This window comes from Dendrobates tinctorius, unplaced genomic scaffold (assembly GCF_039654945.1).
Source record: "Dendrobates tinctorius isolate UK_male_01 unplaced genomic scaffold, ASM3965494v1 ptg000102l, whole genome shotgun sequence".
Classification (NCBI taxonomy): Eukaryota; Metazoa; Chordata; class Amphibia; order Anura; family Dendrobatidae; genus Dendrobates; species Dendrobates tinctorius.
Genome location: NW_027361770.1, coordinates 15,835,950 through 15,862,345, shown reverse-complemented (window position 1 = coordinate 15,862,345; position 26,396 = coordinate 15,835,950). Strand labels below are relative to the sequence as shown.

General features: G+C 45.4%; 1 pseudogene; it reads left to right on the top strand.

The window, feature by feature from the left end:
- Positions 1-23,112: 23,112 nt before the first annotated feature.
- Positions 23,113-26,396, top strand: part of LOC141099804 (large ribosomal subunit protein uL11 pseudogene) — a 38,034-nt pseudogene continuing 34,750 nt past the window's right edge.

The following is a 26,396-nucleotide window of genomic DNA, read 5'->3' as shown; positions in this document are numbered from 1 at the left end:
CGAGCACTTCTGAGCATGCTCGCTCATCACTAGTAGTGACAACAAAATATGTATAAAAAAAGCACAGCAGCACTTTGTGAATGCCAAGACATATAGTGTCAATGGAAATATCAACTTCCAAATGCATTGTCCCTCAGCAAACTGTACTTACAAAAAAAGCAAAGATTCCTAGAGCATAAATTGGCCAATTCACAAGCGCCCATCAACCACAGCTAGGTAACACTTTTCTGATGGGTCCTGTCATAACCGTTCCATATCCTACTGTACATGCCACTTTCAGGCTAAGAAGCGTACAATAATGGACAAAAATGTCTCCCCTGAGCTGCAAGCCTACAGTTTGAATGGGCAAGTAGAACTTGTTGAGAACACCTGCCGGTTAATGTGAGGAGTGCAGTGTCAGAGCAGAGGGAGTCACACCCTCCAAATTAAGCTATACAAAAAAAAACTCACCAGCACCTGCTAAGTGTGAATAGGTGCAAGCTGTATTGACTACAAAATATGTATAAAAAAAAAAAGCACAGCAGCACTCTGTGAATGCCAAGACATATAGTGCCAATGGAAATAACTTCCAAATGCATTGTCCCTCAGCAAGATGTACTTACAAAAAAAGCAAAGGTTCTTAGTCAGGCATGTACAGTAGGATATGGAAGGGTTATGATAGGACCCGTCAGAGAAGTGTCACCTTGCCGTGGTTGACAAACACATGAATTGGCCAATTTATGAGCTTAGAACCTTCACTTCACACACTGAGGTCAACTTTGACACATGATAAGGTTTTAATATTAGACTGAGATGGCTTTCATGCTTTTTTGATCAAAAATCATATTACTAAGAACCCTGTGTTATTTAAACACACTTTTGCTTTTTACTTATTTAATTACAGCAGGGTTTTTGTTTATTTTGCTTCCTGTAGGTTTTTTCAATGTTTTATGGCCAAATTGAACATGTGTTTATATATGCTGCATGTATACCAACTTTAATTAAGCTCAATTTTTATGTGTTTTTTCTTTGTATTTTTGCATTCTGAGCAAGTCAGGGTGTGGCCTCACCCTCTTGAGCTGTAAATCACATTTAAAAGCTCCCCCCCGGCTGGTGTCCTTAGGTCGGGACCTGGTCCTTTTGTCGGCCCTTATTCACACACTGAGGTCAACTTTGACACATGGTAACGCTTTAATATTAGACAGTGTAGGACCGTCTCGATCAGGGTCACCTTGGCGATGGTGAGATGGCTTTCATGCTTTTTTTTATCAAAAATCGTATTACTGAGAACCCTGTTTTATTTAAATACACTTTTGCTTTTCACTTATTTCGTTATAGCAAGGTTTTTGTTTTTTACTTCTTGTAGGTTTTTTCCAAGTGAGTAGTGGTAATGTGTCCAGCTTATATCATAGCTGCAGGTGATAGGAGAATATACAATGTATGTTGAGTTTACACACACAGATAAAAACCGATGAAGAACTATGTGCATGGAAAATGAAAAATAGTTATTGCAGGTATACAAAAGAGATAAGTGACAGATGTAATCTACAATACAAATCTTTAAAAGAAGTTTCTACAAACTATGTATAAGGCAAAGTTTTAATTTTATTATATTATATAGTCAAATATTTATTGGTTACCATGATAAAAGAGAGAGTAATGAAAAACAAGAGCAAAATGGATGAACGCCAACACCATCACAGGGACAATATGGGAGGATGGAATAATAAATCCACAATCAAGATGTCGTAAATGGAGTGTGAGTAATTGTATGGTGAGGTCATATAGGTCATATATAGATAGGTGTAGATGAAGCAGAGCTGTTTATGTCAGGTTCACAAAGCAAAATTTGACATCTAATCCTAGCAATGTCTGGTGTTTATGACAAAGCTGTGTGCTTAGGCCTTGTATGGAGCTTTTACAGATGTGTTGCTATATGGTGCTTCTCTGCAAACACTAAATTCTCTACTAGACTGAATGCTTCATCCACAGTGACAGAAGAAATAAAAAGAGATCCCTTACTTGCGTGTGCTACGGTCGCCATGTGTTGTCCTCTTGCAGATCCGGTACACTCATGTGAAAATAGTCACTGACCTAGCAGAGGCTGGCAGCTGACGTATGCACCCGTCACAAGTGCCATATGACAGTAATGTCATTTGCTGGTGACGTCACTGTCGCGCGCTGCCTGCGATGGGCGCACACAAGTCAGCCGCCTGCCTCTGCTAAGACAGCGGCCTCGTTAACTAGTGTGGTTGTGGTGCAATACATTTCAACTAAAAGGACACACATTCAGTTGAAACCAGCAGCCTGGGGCCCACCGGAGGATTTTCTGGGGTCCTGTTTGCCCCTCCTGCTGTAATATTATACCTATTGATAACAGCATATTAACTTAATGTCATTTCATGCCATTACTCTTTTTATTATGTTTTTACTATATTTTTAATTCTTGGTCAATGGGACAATACTGTTTAGTAGAGTTGAGCGACTTTTGGTTTTTTAGGGTCGCGTTTCGTTTCGTGAAACCCGACTTTTCCAAAAGTCGGGTCGAGCAAGATCGTCCGATTATAGGGAAAAGTCGGGGTCGTCCCGAAACATGAAACCCAATGTAAGTCAATGGGGAATAAAAGTCGGCAGTGAGAGGAGGACAGGAAACACACCAACAGTGCCCATTTGAATGCCAAAAGCATCAATTCTTCTTACTTAAGCTTGTCAACCTTAATTAACTTCATAATACAAGTTACGCACTGAAAAATGGGGGTTATTTGGCTACAGACTGTGGGGGGGGGAGGGCTGGCTCCAGGTTTTCATGTGCCCTGGGCGAAAGAGCGCCCCTTTAACACATACCACAACTCATCATGCTCCGATACGGCAGAGAAATAGCGGTATAGTACAATGAAAAATACCTCACTTTTTACATCTCATGACGAGGCCCATCTATTTCTCCATACAGAATCATTGGTCCCATATAATGTTTGAAACAGTATATGATGAGCTCCACATAATGCTACAGTATATGTTGGTCCCCATGGATGAAGCTCTACTGTCTTATGGGCCCAAATAATGCTCCAAACATAATGGGCCCCATTTCTAATGCTCTAGTGTATAATGGGCCCTGTAAATGCTGCTCCAGTGTCTGATGTCCACCTTTGGAATGTTCCAGTGTATAGTGGGCCCCAACAAGAAAATAGGGGGGGAAGCCAGCACTGCTTAAGGTTAGAACGCATAAATTGGAGTGCATATGCACATAATGTCTAGCTGTATTCAAAAATGAGATATTTAGCAAAAAAATTGATCAATTCAATTGAGCCACCCCGCCGCGCCAAGGCAATCTCATATGGGGGGTCCTACTCTATATATTTTTAATAAATGCTGTGCCATTACGGCCTCCTAAATACATTTAGAGCATGACCACATCAAGTGCAATCTGTACCTGAACATTGCTGGATCGCTCCCATGAAGCCAGATGAAGCAAGTGCAGATGAAGGCCAACCAGGTCTGAACACAGACATATCAGGAATGGCCTCCACACATTGCCTGACCAGCAAACATAGATGAAGGGCGATGTTGGTCCAGACACAGGTGCACAATTAAATAAAGCTTGGGGCAGGGTGGGGCTGCCGTGTGTATGCACAGCAGCCTAATCCATCACAATGAACACAGAAAAATTATGGCGGACATAACCAAGCGTGCACGGCAACAGTGGTGGTGAGTCACAAACCAACAACAAGAAAATAGGGGGGGAAGCCAGCACTGCTTAAGGTTAGAACGCATAAATTGGAGTGCATATGCACATAATGTCTAGCTGTATTCAAAAATGAGATATTTAGCAAAAAAATTGATCAATTCAATTGAGCCACCCCGCCGCGCCAAGGCAATCTCATATGGGGGGTCCTACTCTATATATTTTTAATAAATGCTGTGCCATTACGGCCTCCTAAATACATTTAGAGCATGACCACATCAAGTGCAATCTGTACCTGAACATTGCTGGATCGCTCCCATGAAGCCAGATGAAGCAAGTGCAGATGAAGGCCAACCAGGTCTGAACACAGACATATCAGGAATGGCCTCCACACATTGCCTGACCAGCAAACATAGATGAAGGGCGATGTTGGTCTGTTTGTCTGTGTTCAGACCTGGTTGGCCTTCATCTGCACCTGCTCCATCTGGCTGCACGGGAGTGATGCAGTCATGCTTCAGGTATGGATTGCATTTGATATGGTCTTGCTTTTAAAACATTTAGGAGGCCGCAATGGCACAGTGAATAAATACAAATGTAGAGTAGGACCCCCCATATGAGATTGCCTTGGCGTGGCGGGGTGGCTCAATATATTGATCAATATTTTGCTAAATGTCTCATTTTGAATGCAGTAAGATATGTGCATATGCACCTCATGTTATGCGTTCTGACCACTGGCAGTGCTGGCTCTTTTCTCTTTTTATTGCAAATTGGTTTTGTGGCTGACCACCACTGTTGCCGTGCACGCTGGGTCATGTTCGCCATCTTTTCTGTGTTTATTGTGATTGATCTAGGCTGCTGTGCACACTCACAGCAGCCCCGCCCTGCCCCAGGCTTTATTTATTTTTGCATCCATGTCTGAGCCTGCAATTGCCCTTCATCTGTGTTTGCTGGTCAGGCAGTGTGTGGAGGTCAAACCTGAGATGTCTGTGTTCAGACCTGGTTGGCCTTCATCTGCACCTGCTCCATCTGGCTGCACGGGAGTGATGCAGTCATGCTTCAGGTATGGATTGCATTTGATATGGTCTTGCTTTTAAAACATTTAGGAGGCCGCAATGGCACAGTGAATAAATACAAATGTAGAGTAGGACCCCCCATATGAGATTGCCTTGGCGTGGTGGGGTGGCTCAATATATTGATCAATATTTTGCTAAATGTCTCATTTTGAATGCAGTAAGATATGTGCATATGCACCTCATGTTATGCGTTCTGACCACTGGCAGTGCTGGCTCTTTTCTCTTTTTATTGCAAATTGGTTTTGTGGATGACCACCACTGTTGCCGTGCATGCTGGGTCATGTTCGCCATCTTTTCTGTGTTTATTGTGATTGATCTAGGCTGCTGTGCACACTCACAGCAGCCCCGCCCTGCCCCAGGCTTTATTTATTTTTGCATCCATGTCTGAGCCTGCAATTGCCCTTCATCTGTGTTTGCTGGTCAGGCAGTGTGTGGCGGTCAAACCTGAGATGTCTGTGTTCAGACCTGGTTGGCCTTCATCTGCACCTGCTCCATCTGGCTGCACGGGAGTGATGCAGTCATGCTTCAGGTATGGATTGCATTTGATATGGTCTTGCTTTTAAAACATTTAGGAGGCCGCAATGGCACAGTGAATAAATACAAATGTAGAGTAGGACCCCCCATATGAGATTGCCTTGGCGTGGCGGGGTGGCTCAATATATTGATCAATATTTTGCTAAATGTCTCATTTTGAATGCAGTAAGATATGTGCATATGCACCTCATGTTATGCGTTCTGACCACTGGCAGTGCTGGCTCTTTTCTCTTTTTATAGTGGGCCCCATTTATCATTCTCAGACGGTGTTAGGCCCAGTATGGATTGCACGTGATTGCACAAAGGTTAGAAAGGGTATCGTATGCCCGGATAACATGTATGGATAGCGTACACATTCAAAATATATGTCTCAGGAGGCAGGCTCAGGCGGTGCTAGGCCCAGTATGGATTGCACGTGATTGCACAAAGGTTAGAAAGGGTACCGTATCCCCGGATAACATGTATGGATAGTGTACACATTCAAAATATATGTCTCAGGAGGCAGGCTCAGACGGTGTTAGGCCCAGTATGGATTGCACGTGATTGCACAAAGGTTAGAAAGGGTACCGTATCCCCGGATAACATGTATGGATAGCGTACACATTCAAAATATATGTCTCAGGAGGCAGGCTCAGACGGTGTTAGGCCCAGTATGGATTGCACGTGATTGCACAAAGGTTAGAAAGGGTACCGTATCCCCGGATAACATGTATGGATAGCGTACACATTCAAAATATGTCTCAGGAGGCAGGCTCAGACGGTGTTAGGCCCAGTATGGATTGCACGTGATTGCACAAAGGTTAGAAAGGGTACCGTTTCCCCGGATAACATGTATGGATAGCGTACACATTCAAAATATATGTCTCAGGAGGCAGGCTCAGACGGTGTTAGGCCCAGTATGGATTGCACGTGATTGCACAAAGTTAGAAAGGGTACCGTATCCCCGGATAACATGTATGGATAGCGTACACATTCAAAATATATGTCTCAGGAGGCAGGCTCAGACGGTGTTAGGCCCAGTATGGATTGCACGTGATTGCACAAAGGTTAGAAAGGGTACCGTATCCCCGGATAACATGTATGGATAGCGTACACATTCAAAATATATGTCTATACATCAGGAGGCAGGCTCAGACGGTGTCAGGCACAGTATGGATTTGACGGCCCAGATTACACAGCGGAGGAGCAGGGAGAGGTAAAGATTGCAAATGCTGGGGCCCTGCCCAAGCAAGGGGGGCCCACTCGTGGGCGTCGGTACTGGCACTGGGCCCCTCATAGTACAGCGGTGTGTCTGACGGCGGGTGTGCACCACCACCGTCAGAGACACTTGATTGCTCTATGAGGGACCCTGTGCCAGTGCCCACGCCCAAGAGTCGGCCTACCCACCTGTCCAGGGCAACGGCACTCGCACGGTGTCGTGCGCTAGGTGGTGACCCGGCCATGGGGGGGGAGGCAGCACAGTTAGGGAGTTTTAGAAAGTGGCATATGTTGATGTTGGACATTCAGCTGATGCAAAAGGCGAAATAGGTGAAGTACCAGGAAGAGGTGGACCAAAGCAAGCCATTTTTCTGTCACCCTATGTGTCATCAGGGGAAGGTGGGACAAAATCCTTGGAAACCCATGCGTGGTTCATTTTAATGAAGGTTAGATCATCCACATTTTGGGTTGACAGACGGGTCCTTTTTTCTGTCAGGATTGATCCAGCTGCACTGAAGACTCTTTCCGATAGCACACTTGCAGCAGGGCAAGCGAGCTCCTGTAAGGCATATTGGGCCAATTCAGGCCAGGTGTCCAGTTTAGCGGCCCAATAGTCAAAGGGGAATGACCTGTGTGGGAGAACATCGATATGGGAGGAAAAGTAGTTTGTAACCATAGTTGACAACTGCTGTCTCCTGTCACTTTCCATCGATGCAGTATTACCAGTTGTGTGAGCGGTATTTGAAAAATCAGTCCACAACATTGTCATGAAACCCCTGTCTCCAACGCCACTTCTGCTGTGTGCACCACAAACACCTCTGCCAAGCTGCCCCCGGCCCGTACGGCTCGTGTGAGAACCATCACCGCTGCTGTGTGCTGGGAATGCCTCAAGCAACCGATTTACCAGAGTTGCTTGTTTATTAGCCAATATTAGGTCAAGGTTCTCCTGTGGCATGATGTTTTGTAATTTGCCTTTTATAGCGTGGATCCAGGATGCTGGCCAACCAGTAGTCGTCATCGTTCATCATTTTGGCAATGCGGGGGTCCCTTTTTAGGATCCGCAAGGCATAATATGACATGTGGGCCAATGTTCCCGGTGTCAATGATGCACTGGGAGTGCTGGGTGGAGGAGCACTTTCTGGCAAATCCACATCCCTCCAGTCACGCACAAACCCTGTACCAGACCTTGCCACACCAACATTTTCACTTGCACCACGAGATGCATCCTCCTCCCCTAAGTAATCATCCCCATCATCATCCTCCTCCTCCTCTTCTTCCTCCACCTCGTCCAGGAGAGGTCCCTGAGCAGACAATGGCTGAATGTCATCAAGGATTCCCTCCTCCTCTTCCACCTCATCAACATTGGCTGCAGACGCCTGCTCCTTAAGGTGCGTCAAAGTTTGCATGAGCAGACGCATAAGTGGGATGCTCATGCTTAGGATGGCGTCGTCTGCGCTTACCAGCCGTGTGCATTCCTCAAAACACTGAAGGACTTTACAAAGGTCTTTCAGCTTCGACCACTGCACACCTGTCAACTCCATGTCTGCTCTCAAAGTGCCTGGCCGTCTATCCTCCCACAAATGCATTATGGCCTGCCTCTGCTCGCACAGCCGCTCCACCATGTGCAGGGTGGAGTTCCACCTTGTTGCAATGTCGATAATGAGGCGGTGGTTGGGAAGGTGGAGCAATCGCTGCAGCTTCTGCATACGAACGGAGTGTACAGGCGACCGGCGGATGTGCGCGCACAGTCTTCGCACCTTCTGGAGCAGGGCTGTTAACTCCGGATAATTTTTGAGGAAGCACTGCACCACCAGGTTCAAGGTGTGAGCCAAGCAAGGTATGTGGCTGAGTTTTGAAAGGGCTATGGCTGCCACAAAATTACGGCCGTTATCACTAACTACCTTGCCTGCCTCAAGATGTACACTGCCCAGCCATGACTCAGTTTGTCGCTTCAAGTACTCGGCCAGCACCTCGGCGGTGTGTCTGTCGCCCAAACACATCATCTGCAACACAGCCTGCTGACGCTTTCCACTAGCTGCTCGATAGGGGGACACATCGTGTGCAACAGTGGCAGCTGCAGAAGGAGTGCTCGTACGACTGCGCTCTGTGGACGAGCTTTCGCTTCTGGAGGAGGAGGAGGAGGAGAAGGAGGGTCGAACGCCTACAGCCAACTGTTTCCTATACCATGGGCTAGGCAGCACTGTCCCACCACCGCTGTCCCCTGTGGACCCTGCATCCACCACATTAACCCAATGCGCAGTGATGGACACGTAACGGCCCTGGCCATGCCGACTGGACCATGCATCAGTTGTGAGGTGCACCTTTCCGCTCACTGACTGCTTGAGCGCATGGACAATGCGGTCTTTCACATGATGGTGGAGGGCTGGGATGGCTTTGCGAGAGAAGAAGTGGCGACTGGGTAGGTCATAGCGTGGTACTGCATAGGCCATGAGTTCGCGGAAAGCTGTGCTTTCCACCAACCGAAAGGGCATCATCTCAAACGAGATTAGTTTGGCAATGTGGGCGTTCAAACCCAGTGTACGCGGATGAGAGACTGAGTACTTTCTTGACCTACTCATATTGTCTGGGAGGGTGAGCTGGACTTGAGAGCTGCATATGGTGGATGTAGCGGTGGACAGGGCGGACTGAGAGAGGGTTGATGATGGTGATGGAGTTGGTGTTCTTTCTGATGGCCTAGAATCAGTCTTTCGTTGATATAACAGTGGGATTCCCTGACTGCTGTGGTCTTGCAACGACACCTCAACATTTGCTGCTGTGCTAACCGGTGGGCTTACATTGGGGGAAACAATGTAGCGTTGCTGACTACCTTCGTTGTGATCAGTTGCACATGTGGCACTTGAGGTTTGGTGTTGTGTCCACGCTTGCAAGTGCATGCTGGTTAAATGTCTAAGCATGCAACTGGTATTCAAATTTTTCAGATTTTTCCCTCGGCTAAAGGTCTTTGCGCACTTCTTACAGATAACCTTGGCCTGATCATGAGGATTTTGGTCAAAAAAGTGCCACACTGCACTCTTCCTACTTTGGCAGACATTTTGCGGCCTAGCACGCTGTGATCTTTTGACCCTCTGGACAAGCTGTCCAGCAACTCTTTTGATGTTTGGAACCTGTCTTTGGAGTGCTCCGGGCCTGCCAGATAACAGCTGTTGCGATGTCGATGTCTGCTGTGGATGCTCCTCATCTGAGCTATTGGAAGCAGCACCCTCTTCCCCCAATGGATGCCAATCTGGGTCAACAACTGGGTCATCCATCACTTCCTCTTCTATGTCATGTGCACCTTCCTCTGTGTCACCGTGTATGGTGGTATAGTGTGCGGGAAGGGGCACCTGAGTCTCATCAGGGTCAGAATCTGGCTCTGTACACTGCGAGGACAATGTAGTGCTCTGAGTGAATGTACCAGCAGAATCATCCATCAGCGGCTGTGCATCAGTGCACTCCATGTCAGATTCATCTTGGCCTGGGTAATTCACCATTTCACTTGATAATCCAGGCATGGTATGTGAAAACAGCTCCATGGAGTAATCAGTAGTATGGCCTGCGTCATCCTTCAATCTTGGTTGGGGTGAAGGACACAAGGAAAGGTGTGGTTCATGAACATGAGCCTCCAATGACGACTCAGTGCTTTTACTTTTTACAACTGAAGAAGAGGAGGCGATAGAGCTAGAGGCTGAGTCAGCAATGTAAGACAAAACTTTTTCCTGATGCTCTGGCTTTAAAAGCGGTTTGCCAACTCCTAGAAAACTAAGCGTTCGAGGCCTTATGTAGCCAGACGATGACGCAGGGTCAGCACCTCCTGCATTCGGTCCTATTTTGCTCTTGCCACTACCATCAGATCCACCACCAACACCATCATTACCAGCTGCCAACCCCCGCCCAATTCCACGGCCTCTTCCACCAGCCTTCCTCATTTTTGGTAGAAATGTAGACAAAATCCAACAAACTATATAGTAATGTAAAACAAGGTACAAGGTGTCTATAGGACAGGGGAGATTTTAAATTTCTGCAGACACTTGTGGACACTGGACACTTTTGGATTGTGTGAGGCCCACTGATATCTGAGCGCTATGTGACAGGCTCGATGGCACAGCTGTGACAAAAGTGACTAGAGGATAAGGGAGATTTTGAATCTCTGCACACACTTTTGGACACTGGACACTTTTGGATTGTGTGAGGCCCAATGAATATCTGAGCGCTATTTGACAGGCTCGATGGCACAGCTGTGACAAAAGTGACTAGAGGATAAGGGAGATTTTGAATCTCTGCACACACTTTTGGACACTGGACACGTTTGGATTGTGTGAGGCCCCATGAATATCTGAGCGCTATGTGACAGGCTCGATGGCACAGCTGTGACAAAAGTGACTAGAGGATAAGGGAGATTTTGAATCTCTGCACACACTTTTGGACACTGGACACTTTTGGATTGTGTGAGGCCCAATGAATATCTGAGCGCTATGTGACAGGCTCGATGGCACAGCTGTGACAAAAGTGACTAGAGGATAAGGGAGATTTTGAATCTCTGCACACACTTTTGGACACTGGACACTTTTGGATTGTGTGAGGCCCAATGAATATCTGAGCGCTATGTGACAGGCTCGATGGCACAGCTGTGACAAAAGTGACTAGAGGATAAGGGAGATTTTGAATCTCTGCACACACTTTTGGACACTGGACACTTTTGGATTGTGTGAGGCCCAATGAATATCTGAGCGCTATGTGACAGGCTCGATGGCACAGCTGTGACAAAAGTGACTAGAGGATAAAGGAGATTTTGAATCTCTGCACACACTTTTGGACACTGGACACTTTTGGATTGTGTGAGGCCCAATGAATATCTGAGCGCTATGTGACAGGCTCGATGGCACAGCTGTGACAAAAGTGACTAGAGGATAAGGGAGGTTTTGAATCTCTGCACACACTTTTGGACACTGGACACTTTTGGATTGTGTGAGGCCCACTGATATCTGAGCGCTATGTGACAGGCTCGATGGCACAGCTGTGACCAAAGTGACTAGAGGATAAGGGAGATTTTGAATCTCTGCACACACTTTTGGACACTGGACACGTTTGGATTGTGTGAGGCCCAATGAATACCTGAGCGCTATGTGACAGGCTCGATGGCACAGCTGTGACAAAAGTGACTAGAGGATAAGGGAGATTGGATTGCTTTTAAAAAAGCAGTTTGCGGAGCAGTGGGGAAAGAGCAATGCAGGAATGTCAGGAAGCCTTAGAAGGCATCCCAACAACCAACACCACTGATACACCACTATATAGCCTCCCCTTGCACTGCACACACAGTGACTGGTGTGTTGTGCAGGCCAAATCGCTAGCAGCAGAAGCAGTTTTTTTGTCTTCTTCCCTGCCTAACGCTCTCCCTACAGAATCAGCAGCAACCTCTCCCTATACTAAGATTGGCAGAAGTAAGATGGCGGTCGGCGTGCACGCCCTTTTATACCCCCTGTGACGCCCACCAAAGCAAGCCAATCACTTGCATGCCCTTCTGAAAGATGGTGGTGACCCGTGCCTATGTCATCACGTTGCCCACAGTGTCCGTGGATCCTGATTGGCTGAAAAAGAGCGCAAAACAAACTTTTGAAACGCGACTTTGGCGCGTAAGTCGCCGACCTCATGGCCGACCTCATCCTAGGGTCGGGTTTCGTTTCATGAAACCCGACTTTGCCAAAAGTCGGCGACTTTTGAATATTTTCGACTCGTTTCGCTCAACTCTACTGCTTAGGGAAAATATTTTATTTACCAAAAATAGTACTTTCTCGTAATTAACAATACCACACACAGGATATTGGGAGAAATAGCATTCATTTGCTTCAGCAGTTCAAAGGTAGCTTTGCTATTAACCTGCTGAGTCATTGAATATAAATGTAATTACCATCCGGAGTCCATTTTTCAGCTGTTACAAGCAAAAATGAATTAATTGCGATAATTACTGTAGCATTTTTAAAGAATGTAATTAAATATTTAAACCCCTTATCTGCTTGCATTATCTTACAGTTGCTTTTATCAAAATAAATAATAAATAGGCTCATTATAGTGAGGAAATGAGCTGATGCTTGGCATAGAGTAAATCTATTAATCAATATTATTTGGATAAAATGTACAAAGTAAACCTTGAAATGTAATCCTGTTGTTTGAATACACTTGACCTTTTTTCTACTTATGCTATTTTCTGTATACAGTACATTATTTATGCTTTCTAAAAGCACCCATGGTCATGAGATTAACGTCACTGAACCCACATATTTTGATGCAATCAGCCAACCATATCTTTTCTATAGGAGTCTCCCGACAATTACCACATCAGGAAATAATGTTTAGCTTGTTATTACCATACATATAGGGTTACATTTTTTTTCAAAGGTAGAAAGATAGTCATTTCAATAATCTTCATATGTAATATATATGCTGTAGCAATATGTTATATGATGATGTGGCCTCTAGGAGTCTCACTACATTTATCTGTGTTCCATAGTCATGTTGGAAACTTGTTGGTTATTGTGAAAGAGAACTCTTGTAATAGTGGATTGCACATTGTGAAATAAACAGCCTGGAGATACCCACAGAGTGTGATCCATGAAAGGAAACCACTAACAGAACATGATGGCAGCTGGGCAAGGAACCTGCAAATCCTCAGAGCTTGTGTGAGGCTGGGACTGTACAGAGGATCACAGCACCTGTAAGTACAGATTCCCTGACATTACTGCAAAATGGAGACTGGTCTGAAGCCCCTTCAGGGACTGGATGTGACTTCATGTAATCTGTCCCAGACTTGGAGACATTGGAAGGAAGAGTTTACACTGTATGTGGATCTCACAGTGGCCCCCACTGATGACAAACGTAAAGTAAAGCTGTTTTATTACCTTATTGGGGAAAATGGCAGAGAATTAGCCCACACCTTACTCCCACACACAGACAACCTCCTTCTAGCAGATATTGTGCCGGCATTTGATAAACACTGTGACCCAAAGAAGAATGAGACAGTGGAAAGATATAACTTTTTCACAAGACATCAGGAGGATGGTGAAAATGTGGACAGATATCTGACAGAGCTGATGAGACTGGCAGCAATATGTGGTTTTGGGGAGATCAGGGACAGTCTAATCAAAGACAGAATGGTGTGTGGCATGAAAGACAGTCATCTCAAAGAAAGATTACTGAGAGAGGAAGACATTACTTTAGAGAAATGCATGCAAATCTGCAGGGCTGCTGAGCTGACAAAACACAGCCTGAAGATGATGGCAGGCACCAGTGATAATGATGATGATAAGGTACATGCAGTATCTATGAAAGGAAAGACAAGACCAAGCTCCCCTATAAGCATTGTCCACTGCAAGTATTGTGGGAAAAGACATGAGAGAGAAAAACCAAGTGTTCAGCATATGGTGAAATCTCTAGATTATGTGGAAAGAAGAATCATTTCTCAGCTGTCTGCAGGCTGGGAACAGGCAAACAGTACAGACAGCTCCACACTGTGACACCAGACACTGACAGTGCAGAGGACATTTCATGGCTACAACTGCAGCCTGCAGCAGAGAAAGTCAATGTAGTCAGGCAGTCAGTAGGCAAGGATGCCAAGCAGCTTTATGCAACATTCTTGTTGGATGAGAAGCCCAATAGATTTCAGCTGGAATGTGGAGCAAGGTGCAATGTAATTCCATCTGCTCTGCTGAACAAACAGGTTTCCATTGAGCCAACTGACAAGGTACTGGTGATGTACAACAAAAGTGTTCTGAAACCGATGAGGATATGTAAGCTCAAAATACGGAATCCATGTAACAGAAAGAGTTATAGAGTGTAATTTACTGTGTTGCATGGTGGTAACCATTGTCCATTATTTGGAGTACAAGTAGTTCATGCAGTGGATTTAATAAAAGTACAGTGTCAGAATATTATGTCTGTTGACGTTTCCCAGGATATACCAAATCTCAAACTAAACGCAGAACACAACTTGGATATTCAGAGCATAAAAACGAAGTATGCTGATTTATTTGAAGGTGATGGGTGCTTTGAAGGTCAATATAGGCTAGAAAGTGACAACACTGGGCAGCCTACCAGAACACCTACAAGGAGAGTGCCTGTAGCTTTAATGCAACCACTGAAAGTAGAACTGCAAGATTTACAGAGAAGAGGCATGATAGCACCAGTCCAAAAGAGCACAGATTGGATCAGCAGTTTGGTCATAGTGCAGAAACCATCTGGCAAGTTAAGAATATGCATTGATCCTAAGCCACACAACAAGGCGCTGAAAAGAAATCATTATCCCATGCCGACATTAGATGATGTTCTATCAGATCTATCAAAAGCTAAAATATTTTCTGTATGTGATGTGAAAAATGAATTTTGGCATGTGGAACTGACTGAAGAATCAAGTTTATTGACAACATTTTCTTCACCATTTGGACGCTTTAAATGGCTGAGAATGCCCATGGGACTAAAACCTGCTCCAGAGGTGTTCCAGCAGAAATTGATGCAGGCTTTGGAAGGACTTCCAGGAGTGAAGACAATAGCAGATGATATACTAATAGTGGGAGAAGGTGAAGAGATGGAATCTGCAATCAAGGATCACGATCAGAAGATGATTCAATTTTTGGACAGATGCAGAGCAAAACAAATAAAGCTGAATTTGGACAAATTCAAACTGAAACTGACAGAAGTGGCCTATATTGGACATCATCTGACTTCAAACGGTGTAAAAGTGGATCCTGAAAATGTGAGAGCCATACAAGATTTGTCTACCCCTACTGATGTTTGTGGAATACAACAATTTTTGGATATGGTAAATTATCTCTCCAAATTTTGCAGTCATCTGTCAGACATGTGTGAGTCACTGAGACAGCTAACCCACAAAGATGTGCTCTGGGAATGGACAGAAAGCCAGGAAACTGCTTTCCAATCAGTAAAGAAGGTTATTGCAGATGTAGCAACCCTAAAGTATTTCGATCCAGATCGAGCCGTGGTGGTACAATGTGATGCTTCAGAAAAAGGCCTTGGAGTCACATTAATGCAGAACAAACAGCCAATCACATTTCCAAGCAGAGCCCTTACAACAACAGAGCAGGGATATGCGCAGATTGAGAAGGAACTACTGGCTGTGGTATTTGGGATGGAGAAGTTTCCTATGGTCGACGGGTAAGAGTACAGTCGGCTCACAAACCATTGGAGAGCATTATAAAGAAACCATTACTAAGGCTGGTTTCACATGAACTTTTTTTAGCACGTCGTGCGCGTCCATGCGCCCCTATGTTTAACATGGGAGCGCATGGTCTAGCGTTTGCACACATTTGCGTTTTCGTGCGCATGCGTTTTTTGTAGTGTGCGCCTAGGCGCGCCGGACGCAACCTGTTGCATTTTTGGTCCATCCAACCTGTATCAAAAAACCGCATGCGCACGGAATGAGCCAAAATAACACATTACAGTCTATGGGAACGCAGGCGTGAGCATGGACATGCGTACGCCTGCGTTTAAAATTGCATGCGTTTTAAGAGTTAACATGGCTAGAAACGCATGCGCCTAAAAAAGCAAATGCATGCAAAACGCATGATGCGTTTTTTGCATGCGTTTCTATTGCGCACAAAGTGCAGCGCTAAAAAATGTTAATGTGAAAGTAGCCTAAGTGCCCCAAAGAGACTACAGTGCATGATGTTACAACTTCAGAAATATTATTTTGACATCGGGTACTGTCCAGGAAGAGACTTACTGATTGCAGATACACTAAGCAGAGCTTACCTTCCTATCAAAAATGATGAGGATAAAGACATTGAAACCATCAATATGTGTAACTATCTTGCAGTGTCAGCAGAAAAGTTGAAGCAAATCCAGACTTCCACAGAGAAGGATAAAAGTCTCCAGAGTTTAAAGACTGTCATCTTACAGGGCTGGCCAAAATACAAGCATCATATACTCCAAGGGAAGTTTCACCATTCTTCCACATAAGAGATGAATTGCAGTGTGTGGCGCCCCTGAGGGTTCAGTTGCCACAGAGGTACTGCACCTCCTCCTGAAGTGTGGTACCCCACCATCCAGGTAAGGTGGAGACACCTGACCACGCTCCAACACCTGCATCCCACACCACAAAGTAGTGCAGCAAAGCACCTTCGGCGGCTCCCTGCTTGGAGTGTAGCATTGCACCCCTTGGTGGCTCCCTGCTTGGAACACGAAACTTGCTGGGAGGTGGGTGGAGTTTAGATAACATAAAAGAGCGGGAAGAGTTGAGTCAGTCAGTCAATGAGTGAGGATGTAGAAGGACAGAGTGTGAGACAGAGAAGATCCCTGGGAGAGGGATGGAAGAAGGAAGTGCTGCAGCAGGCCACAGTGATCTGGGTCTGCTGGCATAGGAAAGAGACAGAGAAAGGAAGCTTGATTCTCCATTGGGAAGAAGGATTAGCACGGAACGTAAGGAGAATAAGAGAATAATGACCAGGGTTAGAGGAGAACCCTTTTCAAGTTCTAGGCGCAAGGCCGGGGTCCAGTCCCCGAGGTTGTACGGATACTAATGGTCCTGCAGCAGACACCAGAGGAATAGAAGTAGTGACCACTTTATTCCTACTCAAGACTTGGGGGCACAACAGCAACATATTAGTGAGCTGGGACTTAGCAGCAAGGAGTCCCCGAAGCAGGCTACAGCTGTCTTCCATACAAGTAGAGTTCATAGGAACATCTGACAGGAGGAACTCCAGTGTAACTCAGTACTAGGAGTACTTAATTCAAAGGCGCTATAAGAGGAGACGTTCAGAAAAGGCACATATGTTGGTGGAGTGTTGGAAAGGAGTACTTCATCTTGCCTGGAAGTTGGCTGAGCTCCTGACCCGGAGGACACGGCACGGATGCGGGCACCTGTACCTGCTACAGACTGTGAGTAAAGCTTTGGAACTACATGCCCTGGTGTCCTCCACTTATTCCTGCGCCAACCTGCCCAGCACTGCTACATCCCCTGCACCTGACACTACACCATCTACGTGTCACTTCACCTACACTGCCCTGGGACTACAGCCCTGCTTGTGAAAAAAGGAAAATGTTGATTTTTTTCCTTGCACATTGCTTTAGTTCTCGTGAAGCACCTGAAGGGTTAATAAACTTCTTTAATGTGGTTTTGCGCACCTTGAGGGGTGCAGTTTATAGAATGGTGTCACTTTTGGGCATTTTCTGTCATATTGCTGCCCCAAACTCACTTCAAATGTAAGGTGGTCCCTAAAAAAATTGGTTTTGTAAATTTTGCTTGAAAAATAAGAAATCGCTGGTCAACTTTTAACCCTTATAATGTCCTAACAACAAAATTGTGCTGATGTAAAGTAGACATTTGGGAGATGTTATTTATTAACTCTCTGATTTAAGGGTACAAAACTTAAAAGTTTGAAAATTGCAAAATTTTTGCCAAATTTCCATTTTATTCATAAGTGCAAGATATAGCGAAGAAATTTTACCACTGACATGAAGTACAATATGTCACTAATAAACTGTCTCTGAATCAGTGGGATATGTTGACGCGTTCCAGAGCAATAAAATCATAAACTAACAGTGGTCAGAATTGTAAAAATTGGCTTGGTCATTAAGTACCAAATTGGCTCTGTCACTATGGTGTTAATGTCCTTGCAAATAAACCGGAAGCAAATTATTACAGTAAATCGAGACATTTAAAGGGAATCTGTCACGATATTCATGCTGCCCAAACCACGGGCAGCATGACGCAGCGCCTGTCTACACGATTGCAGCTACATATATTTTTCTCTGAAAAACACCATAGACTTATACAAGACTAGTCTGTCCCTGCCTAATGAGAGCTTTTCCAAGCACTGCTCCAGTGATTGACAGGCCTGGTTGTTTTCATGTTTTTCCAAGGTTGGCTAAGTGTGGTAATAGATTTTTATAAAAGAAGTAAGCATTATACTTGTGTCCAAAATGTATGTTATGAAAAAATGCAAGAGCGCAATAGGGTCTAATCCAATGTAAATAATTGGTAAAAAAAAGTAAGAGAACTGCTTACCTAATAGTGTTGTGTGAGACACAACACCTAAACAGCTTGAAATCCAGATGCCGCAGCTCTCTGGGGGTACGTTAGAAATAGATGCCGGGAATGGAAGTTGTTCTGAATTCATGACAAACGAGCAGTAAGGATAAAAATATACTGTATTTTTTGGACTGAAAGACACACTTTTTTCCCAAAAAATTTTTGGGAAAATGGGAGTGCATCTTAAAGTCAGAATATACTTACAAATACTGTGGCGGCAGCAGGAGTTGGGCATTTCTCCGGCGGTCCGATGCTGCCAGGCGATGATCACACTCCCTTCCCAGGCTGGTGCGGCTGTTGCAGCATGTGTGGCAGGTTCGGCAGTGGTGCTCTAAGGTGCGGGGGGGCTTCGCCGGCATTTTGTGAAAGCAGAACATCCATTGCTGCGATGCGTGGCCTCCAGGAAAATGGCCGCCAGGGGTGGCGCATGCCCTAATTGAGATCTCGGCAACGAGATCTTGTCCCAAGATTAGGTTTAGTCGCACTGTGTCCTTTCTCAAGAAGATACACCCTGGGGTTTCTGGCTCAGGAAATAAGACAAGTGGCAAGAGGTAGCTTAATTTGTTATGGGCATAATGTCATACCCTGCCTCCAGGGCACTGGAGCACTGTCAGGCCGGTTTCACAAGTCCTGATATTTCCGGTACCGGAAAAACGGTACCGGAGATATCCGCGTCCGTGTGTCAATTTGTCACATTCGTGTGGCATCCGTGTGCTATCCGTGTGTCCGTGTTTACCATTTGTGTGTGATCCATGTGCTGTCCGTATGCTGTCTGTATGTCCGTGTCTGTGTATTGAAACAATTTGTTTCAATGTTAACCCTATGACTTTTAAAAGGCACATGGACGGAACACGGATGCCATCCGTGTGCGGTACATGTTTGACTTGTATGGGTCCTTGTGATCCGTGCTGTTGCTCAAAAACGGGCATGTCAGCCTGGTTTACACATGGACACAAGGTCCGTGAAAACACGCTGATATGTACATAGACCCATTCATTTGAATGGGTCTACGTGTATCAGTGAGAAAACCACACGTAGCGGAGACACTGACATCTGAAACTGGCCTCAACGAGAGGATTCAGCACAGCCAGTGGTTTTGTCACACCCAATTAGACAAGGTTATCCTTCACAAATGTGGAAAACCATACATTTAACAAAATGAATCAGACATGATCAGCGCTGACTTCCATCCAGCTATGGCTGATGACAATAATTACATCAGAAGTACCACCTGCCGGTGTCATAGAGGAAAATTAAAATCCTTAAGACATGTCCCCCTCACATTGAACATATGGGAAGAGGGAAAATAATGTATATCTGGAGAAAATCTCCTTTTTGAAGTGGGAGTGATTAGACCTAGGAAACTCAAGAGAAAATTACTTATAACTGGAAAAAAGAGATGACGCTTCAACTTCCTGTGAAATAGGCCTCACATTGAACATTTGGGGAAGGGAAAGAGAAACTAATTAAAACCACTTTAAAGCAGAGACCTCCTGCAATGGACAGGTGATTAAAACAGGATATCTGCTGGGTAAAAGACAGCCAGATTGATATTTTGGTACGTAGGGAAGGAGAAATGGAAAGGCTGCCTTTGTTCAAGGAAAGAAGCATCCTGAGTTCAAAGGATATTTATGAGAGTGTCCCCAGTTTTCTGTCTCCATTGTGCACATATGAATGTTGGGGTTTTGTATCGTAATATTTATCGAATATACAGATTTTCATTGTTGTAATCAAGGCACAAATGTGCTGCATTCATTCACATCACCACAGGACCACTAAAATCCCTCCAACTTAATAACGGTTCAATAGATGATGCTAACCAGGCCATGTTTGATCTCTATGTAATGGTAAAATCATGATAAGAAACATGGCGTCAATATCTACTGGCTGGAACCTTCAGAGGCGAAGATAACTTGTAAGTTAGGGGATCTCATAAAACCCTGAAGAGCCAAGCATACCACAAAAACAGCCCCCACATGAGATCATCAATGTAGGTGTAACTTAGAGCTGATGAAAAGCAGAATCTAGATTTGGGTCTTTGTCAGTCCTTGAAAGACATAGTTTGGTGTGGAGGGTCTGTCAATTTTCTCAACTGAAGTGCATCACTTCGCTAAGCTCTGAGCCATTTCCATTACCAGGTTTAATAGTTTTTTTATTCCTTTTTCTTTTATGTAATTGTATAAATTGTATTGTTTTTCACATTTTGCATCATCTTGTATATTTTTATAAACACTGCCTACCTTTATTTAATATTAAATTTAATTGCTCTGTAAACCACACCCCAGAAGCTATATGCTAACTGTAACAGGTGTCCAATCAGCCTATAAAAATGATTGGTGTCGGCAACTAGTAGTTCTTTTGTAGTAGTAGTTTTGCTGGCAGTGACCGTACGATATGTAATGAGGCTAATGGCCGTGTAGTCAATGGGAGGTAAGTGTCGCAGAGATGGCTGCTCCCTGCGATGTAACCCAGAGTATTTTGCTTTAGTGCATGTGAGCACTAAGATGTCATTTAGTGCATCTGGGTCTGAGTTTCAGGTAGCTATGCGAGATGGGTGGGTCTGGCTACCCATATACCTCCCCTGTTGGTGTGGTTACAGCCTACATAATGGAGGCTGTTGTTTGGCACATAGTCTGTGTTTTGGGAGGTAGAAGGTCTCCTGTGTGTGTGGCTCCAGACTGAGCCTGCTTGCTGGACATTGCCCAGCCTGTGTACCCACAGGCCTGGGGGAGCAGAGAGTCCGGCTAAGGACAGTTTTGTGTTGTTTTGCCTGCTCTGAAGGATGTTTGCCATTTGTTGTTACTACTGGGTTTATGGAGTAAATACACCCAAAGAGATTTTTTTTTTACAAGAAGCACGCCTCCTGTTTTCCTCTAGCGCTCCTGAGTGAGTACAAATACCTACAGCTGATATACAGGGTGGGACATTTATATGGATACACCTAAATAAAATGGCAATGGTTGGTGATATAAGCTTCCTGTTTGTGGCACATTAGTATATGGGAGGGGGGAACTTTTCAAGATGGGTGGTGACCATGGTGGCCATTTTGAAGTCGGCCATTTTGGATGCAACTTTATTTTTTTCAATGGGAAGAGGGTCATGTGACCCATCAAACTTATTGAGAATTGCTGGGGATCGTCGGGTCCATGAACTCCGGGTGGTCTGCTGTGCATCGGTGAGTCTACGAAGTATGCAAAGCAGTGCCATGCGTACAGAGCCAGCAAGGGTTCCACTCGTCGCTGGGGACACGGCGGCCACAGAAAGGCAGGCCAGGCTGAACCCTCTGAAGAAGAGACAGTCAGGTGCAAACAAACTTAATGTCCTAGATAAGGAGGTCAAATTGCCACTGACAAACCCCAACACAGAGGTAGCCGCTGATGTGCCGAAAATATAACTGATACATTGTGATGGTGGAGGTCCATCAGCAAAGATCGCAGTAGGAGGTGAAATCCCAGAGAGAGTAGGTGGGGTGAAAATACAAAAAGGTCAAGGAGAGCAGACTGGTGGTTCATTTGCCTCTGAGGTGGTGGAAAATAAGAACTGCGCCAAAATTCTGGAAGGGGAAGGAACTGTACTGAGGCGTATGACACCAGGATAGTAGACGGTGAGAACTCCAGAGAACTCGAGGCTGGAGAGATGGAGTCTGGGAGCGAGAAAATTGACTCTTCAGAGAGCCCAGCAGAGACCCTAGAGGTGATTGAAGGTAATGGAGGGAAGACCCAAAAGAAAACTGTACCTGCTGATGAAGGAATAGGTAGAACTCTGAAGTGGCAGAGAGATGGTGGGCAAGCTGCCCCATCTGAAAATTTAATTAAAGAATTTATGGTGCGACACCTGCTAGCCACAAGGGAACAGGATCACAAAGTGGAGATGCTTAAAGAGACAGTAAAAGACTGTGTCGCATGAGAAAATGACCTGAGACAAGCGGCTGAGTACAGAATGGATGAGCTGGAGAAGGAAGTCTCTGAGCTCAGAGGTCACCTTTGAATGTGTCAATCTGTGAACAAGGCCATATTGGAAAATATGGAGGTGCTCAGAGAAGCATTAAGAAGACTTCTACAGGAGGAGATGGTGGTCGCAGACTTACAATGGCAGTGCCAGAGTAATAAAGAGGAGGAACTGCAAATGCCCATCTTGGCAGGGGAATGAGATAAAGTTCTCCGAGAGCTCAAGATTGAGCAGGAGGCTAAGGCCCAGCTCCAGAAATACATGGACGGCTAGAAAAATTAGCTCTCCCCACTCTACAGAATCAACTGCTGCGCTCTCCTGATCTGATCGCAGTGAAGGGGAGTGTGCTGGAGAGACTGACCAAGGAAGTGGCCTCCTGGGAGGAAAAAAATTCAGCAGGGGAAGTGCCACACAGACTGTCTCACAAGGGAGGTCGACGGCTTGAAAAACCGCTCTGACTTTCAGGAAGGAGAGATCAAACAGTATATCCAAGAAGGTGAGACTTCGCTCTTCCAGTGCCTGGTAGAGGTACCCGAGAAGCATGTGCCAGTGAGGACGTGCATGAGGCATTTAGAAAGGTAGTGGAGGCATGTAGTGTGAACTGGGCGCCAGAGACTCAGCAGGTGGTTATACTGTCGACTAGGGAAGTCACAGTGAAGCGAATGGCAATCCTGAGTGACATGCACCAACACTGTCTCCGCATTAAACAGATGATCCTATTGAGGAATAAGGAAGCCATTCGACATCTGGAGCATGCAAGGAGAGCTCAAAGTCAGCTGGGGTTTGTGGAAGACATTGTTCAGGTGCCCAGAAGTCTGATGAGGAAAGTCATTGGGAAACTTGGACAAGTGATGCAAGAAATTATGAATAAGTTCGGTGTGGTGAGTGTGAGGATCAAGCGTGCCGCCAAAGCCCAGATAGCTGGTGAAGATGGGATGGTTCCATTCTTCATTGTCGGTTCAATGGAGAGCCTTAAAAAGATTCAAATACTTCTGGAATATTGGGTGGCGTACCTATGGGAGTTAGTGCAGCTGAGACGGGAAAGACTGCAGATTAAGGTACAGCTGCAGGAAATGGAAAGAAGGTGGAGACCATTTCCAACCCAAGGTATAGAGAGACAAAGGGGTTCTCCAAGGACTAGAAGTAGGCAATATGAAGTTAAAGGGGTTAGAAGTAGTGACTCCTCTGTTAACTCAGTGTTGAGTAGCATAGGCAGGAGACCCTGTAGCAGACAAAGTGACAAAGGGTCAGTCTCAGACAAGACAGTAGGCTCAACTGTAAGGGAGTCTCGCGGCTGCCCAAAGCAGTGGAGGAGGTCAGGTGACAGAATGGTCCAAAAAAGCGGCAACCCTAACAGAGCAGGTGATGGAGTCAGATGATACATTGTTCCAAAAAGATTCAAAGGCGACTGAGAAGCGTCTCTGGATGGTTAATGGACGGTGCCAAGCCCCACAGCTTTAGGCAGAGGGGGAGGTATGTAAGGATGCTAATGGCCATGTTTTCAGTGGGAGGTATGTGTCGCAGAGATGGCTGCTCCGTGTGATGTAACCCAGAGAGATTTGCTTTAGTGCACATAAGCACTAAGATGTCGTTTAGCGCACCTTTGTCCGGGTTGCGGGCAGCTATGAGAGATATGTGGGTCTGACTACCCATATACCTCCCCTGTTGGTGTGGTTATGTAAGCAGGTTGCGGGATGCAGTGACACAAGGGAGGTAGAGCAAGGGTTAACAAGTTAACAATTTAATTGGAAAAATAGAGAAACTACTCGCAGGGAGAAAACAGTTAAATAGAAAAATGGAAATTTAAATGTAACAACAGTCCAGTAATCAAACTTATGGTGTCCTTAAGGTCCTCTGCCACAAGTGATCCGATGGGGGTTGTAGTCCCAGAAATGGCCGGTGGGGTGTCCTGAGATGAGGTCCAAAAAATAACAATCCAACTTCTGGCGGCAACAGGTGGTCACCGGTTTTACCCGCTGAGCCCCTAGTCCATAATCCTGTTCAGCTTAAGCAAAGAGAGCTGCCGAAGTCCCAGTGTCAAGTGTGGGCTGCTGTGCTCTGGCCCGCAGAGAAGATTGCAACTTAAAGTCCTGCAGCCGTCTCTCATCTCTCTACACGAGTGGAGTCTCACTTTTAGCCAGGTGCACGGTGCTCTCCAATCTCACCGTTCCGCCCGAGTCTCCAATGGATGCCAACCACAGCTGGTCGCGGTGCTGATGCTCGTGGTGCGGAGCACACTGCTCACCCTGCTGTGCTCTCCCCGACGGTGGGAAACTGACTGCCGCTTCATGCGCTTTCGGCTCTGCTTCCGGTTTAACCACTCCCCCTCGCCCCTGGTCATGGGGCCTGTCCGATCCTTTTTGTCTTCAACCAGGCAACTGGGACGCAGCCTTCACAGTTCCAGACCCGGCTCAATGCAGGTACCCGCAGCCCGATCTGCCTCCTTACAGTTACAGCCTACATAATGGAGGCTGTTGTTTGGCACATGGTCTGTGTCTTGGGAGGTAGAAGGCCTTCTGTGTGTGTCTGGCACCAGACCGAGCCTGTGTGCTGGACATTGCCCACAGGCCTGAGGGAGCAGAGAGCTCGGCTAAGGACAGTATTGTATTGTTTTGCCTGCTCTGAAGGACGTTTATCGCTTGTTGTTACTACTAGGTTTATGGAGTAAATACACCCACACAGACTTTTTTTTTTTTACAAGAAGCATGCCTCCTGTTTTCCTCTAGTGCACCTGAGTGAGTACAAATCCCTACAGCTGATATACAGGGTGGGACATTTATATGGATAAACCTAAACAAAATGGCAATGGTTGGTGATATAAACTTCCTGTTTGGAGCACATTAGGATATGGGAGGGGGGGAACTTTTCAAGATGGGTGCTGACCATGGTGGCCATTTTGAAGTCGGCCATTTTGGATGCAACTTTATTTTTTTCAATGGGCAGAGGGTCATGTGGCCCATCAAACTTATTGAGAATTTCACAAGAAAAACAATGGTGTGCTTGGTTTTAGCGTAACTTTATTCTTTCATGAGTTATTTACAAGTTTATGACCACTTATAAAATGTGTTCAAAGTGCTGTCCATTGTGTTGGATTGTCAATGTAACCCTTTTCTCCCACTCTTGACACACTGATAGCAACACAGCAGAAGAAATGCTAGCACAGGCTTCCAGTATCTGTTGTTTCAGATGCTGCACATCTCGTATCTTCACATCATAGACAATTGCCTTCAAATGACCCCAAAGATAAAAGTCTAAGGGGGTCAGATCGGGAGACCTTGGTGGCCATTCAACTGACCCATGATGACCAATCCACTTTCCAGGAAACTGTTCATGTAGGAATGCTCAGACCTGACACCCATAATTGATGGTATGGTGTGGTATATGGGGTACAAATATAGTGGGGCCATTCTTCATCAACGGAAACCTCAATGTCACTGGATATCTGAAATTGCTGCATGATGATGTGTTGCCCTCTTTATGCACTGAAGATGGCACGTTCCCTGTGTTTTTCCAGCAAGATGGTGCACCACCAAATTACAGGTGTCAGGTTCGAGCATTCCTACAAGGAATCTGACCCTCTTAGACTAGCATTTCTTCTGAGGTGTTGCTGTCAGTATGTCAAGAGTGGGAGAAGAGGGTTGCATTGACAATCCAACACAATGGGAAGCACTTTGAACACATTTTTTGAGTGGTCATAAACTTGTAAATAACTCATGAAAGAATAAAGTTATGTTAAAACCAGGCACACCGTTGTTTTTCTTGTGAAATTCTCGATAAGTCTGACGTGTCACATGACCCTCTTACCATTGTAAAAAAGTTGGATCCAAAATGGCCGACTTCAAAATAGCTGCCATGGTCACCACCCATCTTGAAAAGTTCCCCCCTCCCATATACTAATGTACCACAAACAGGAAGTTGATATCACCAACCATTGCCATTTTATTTA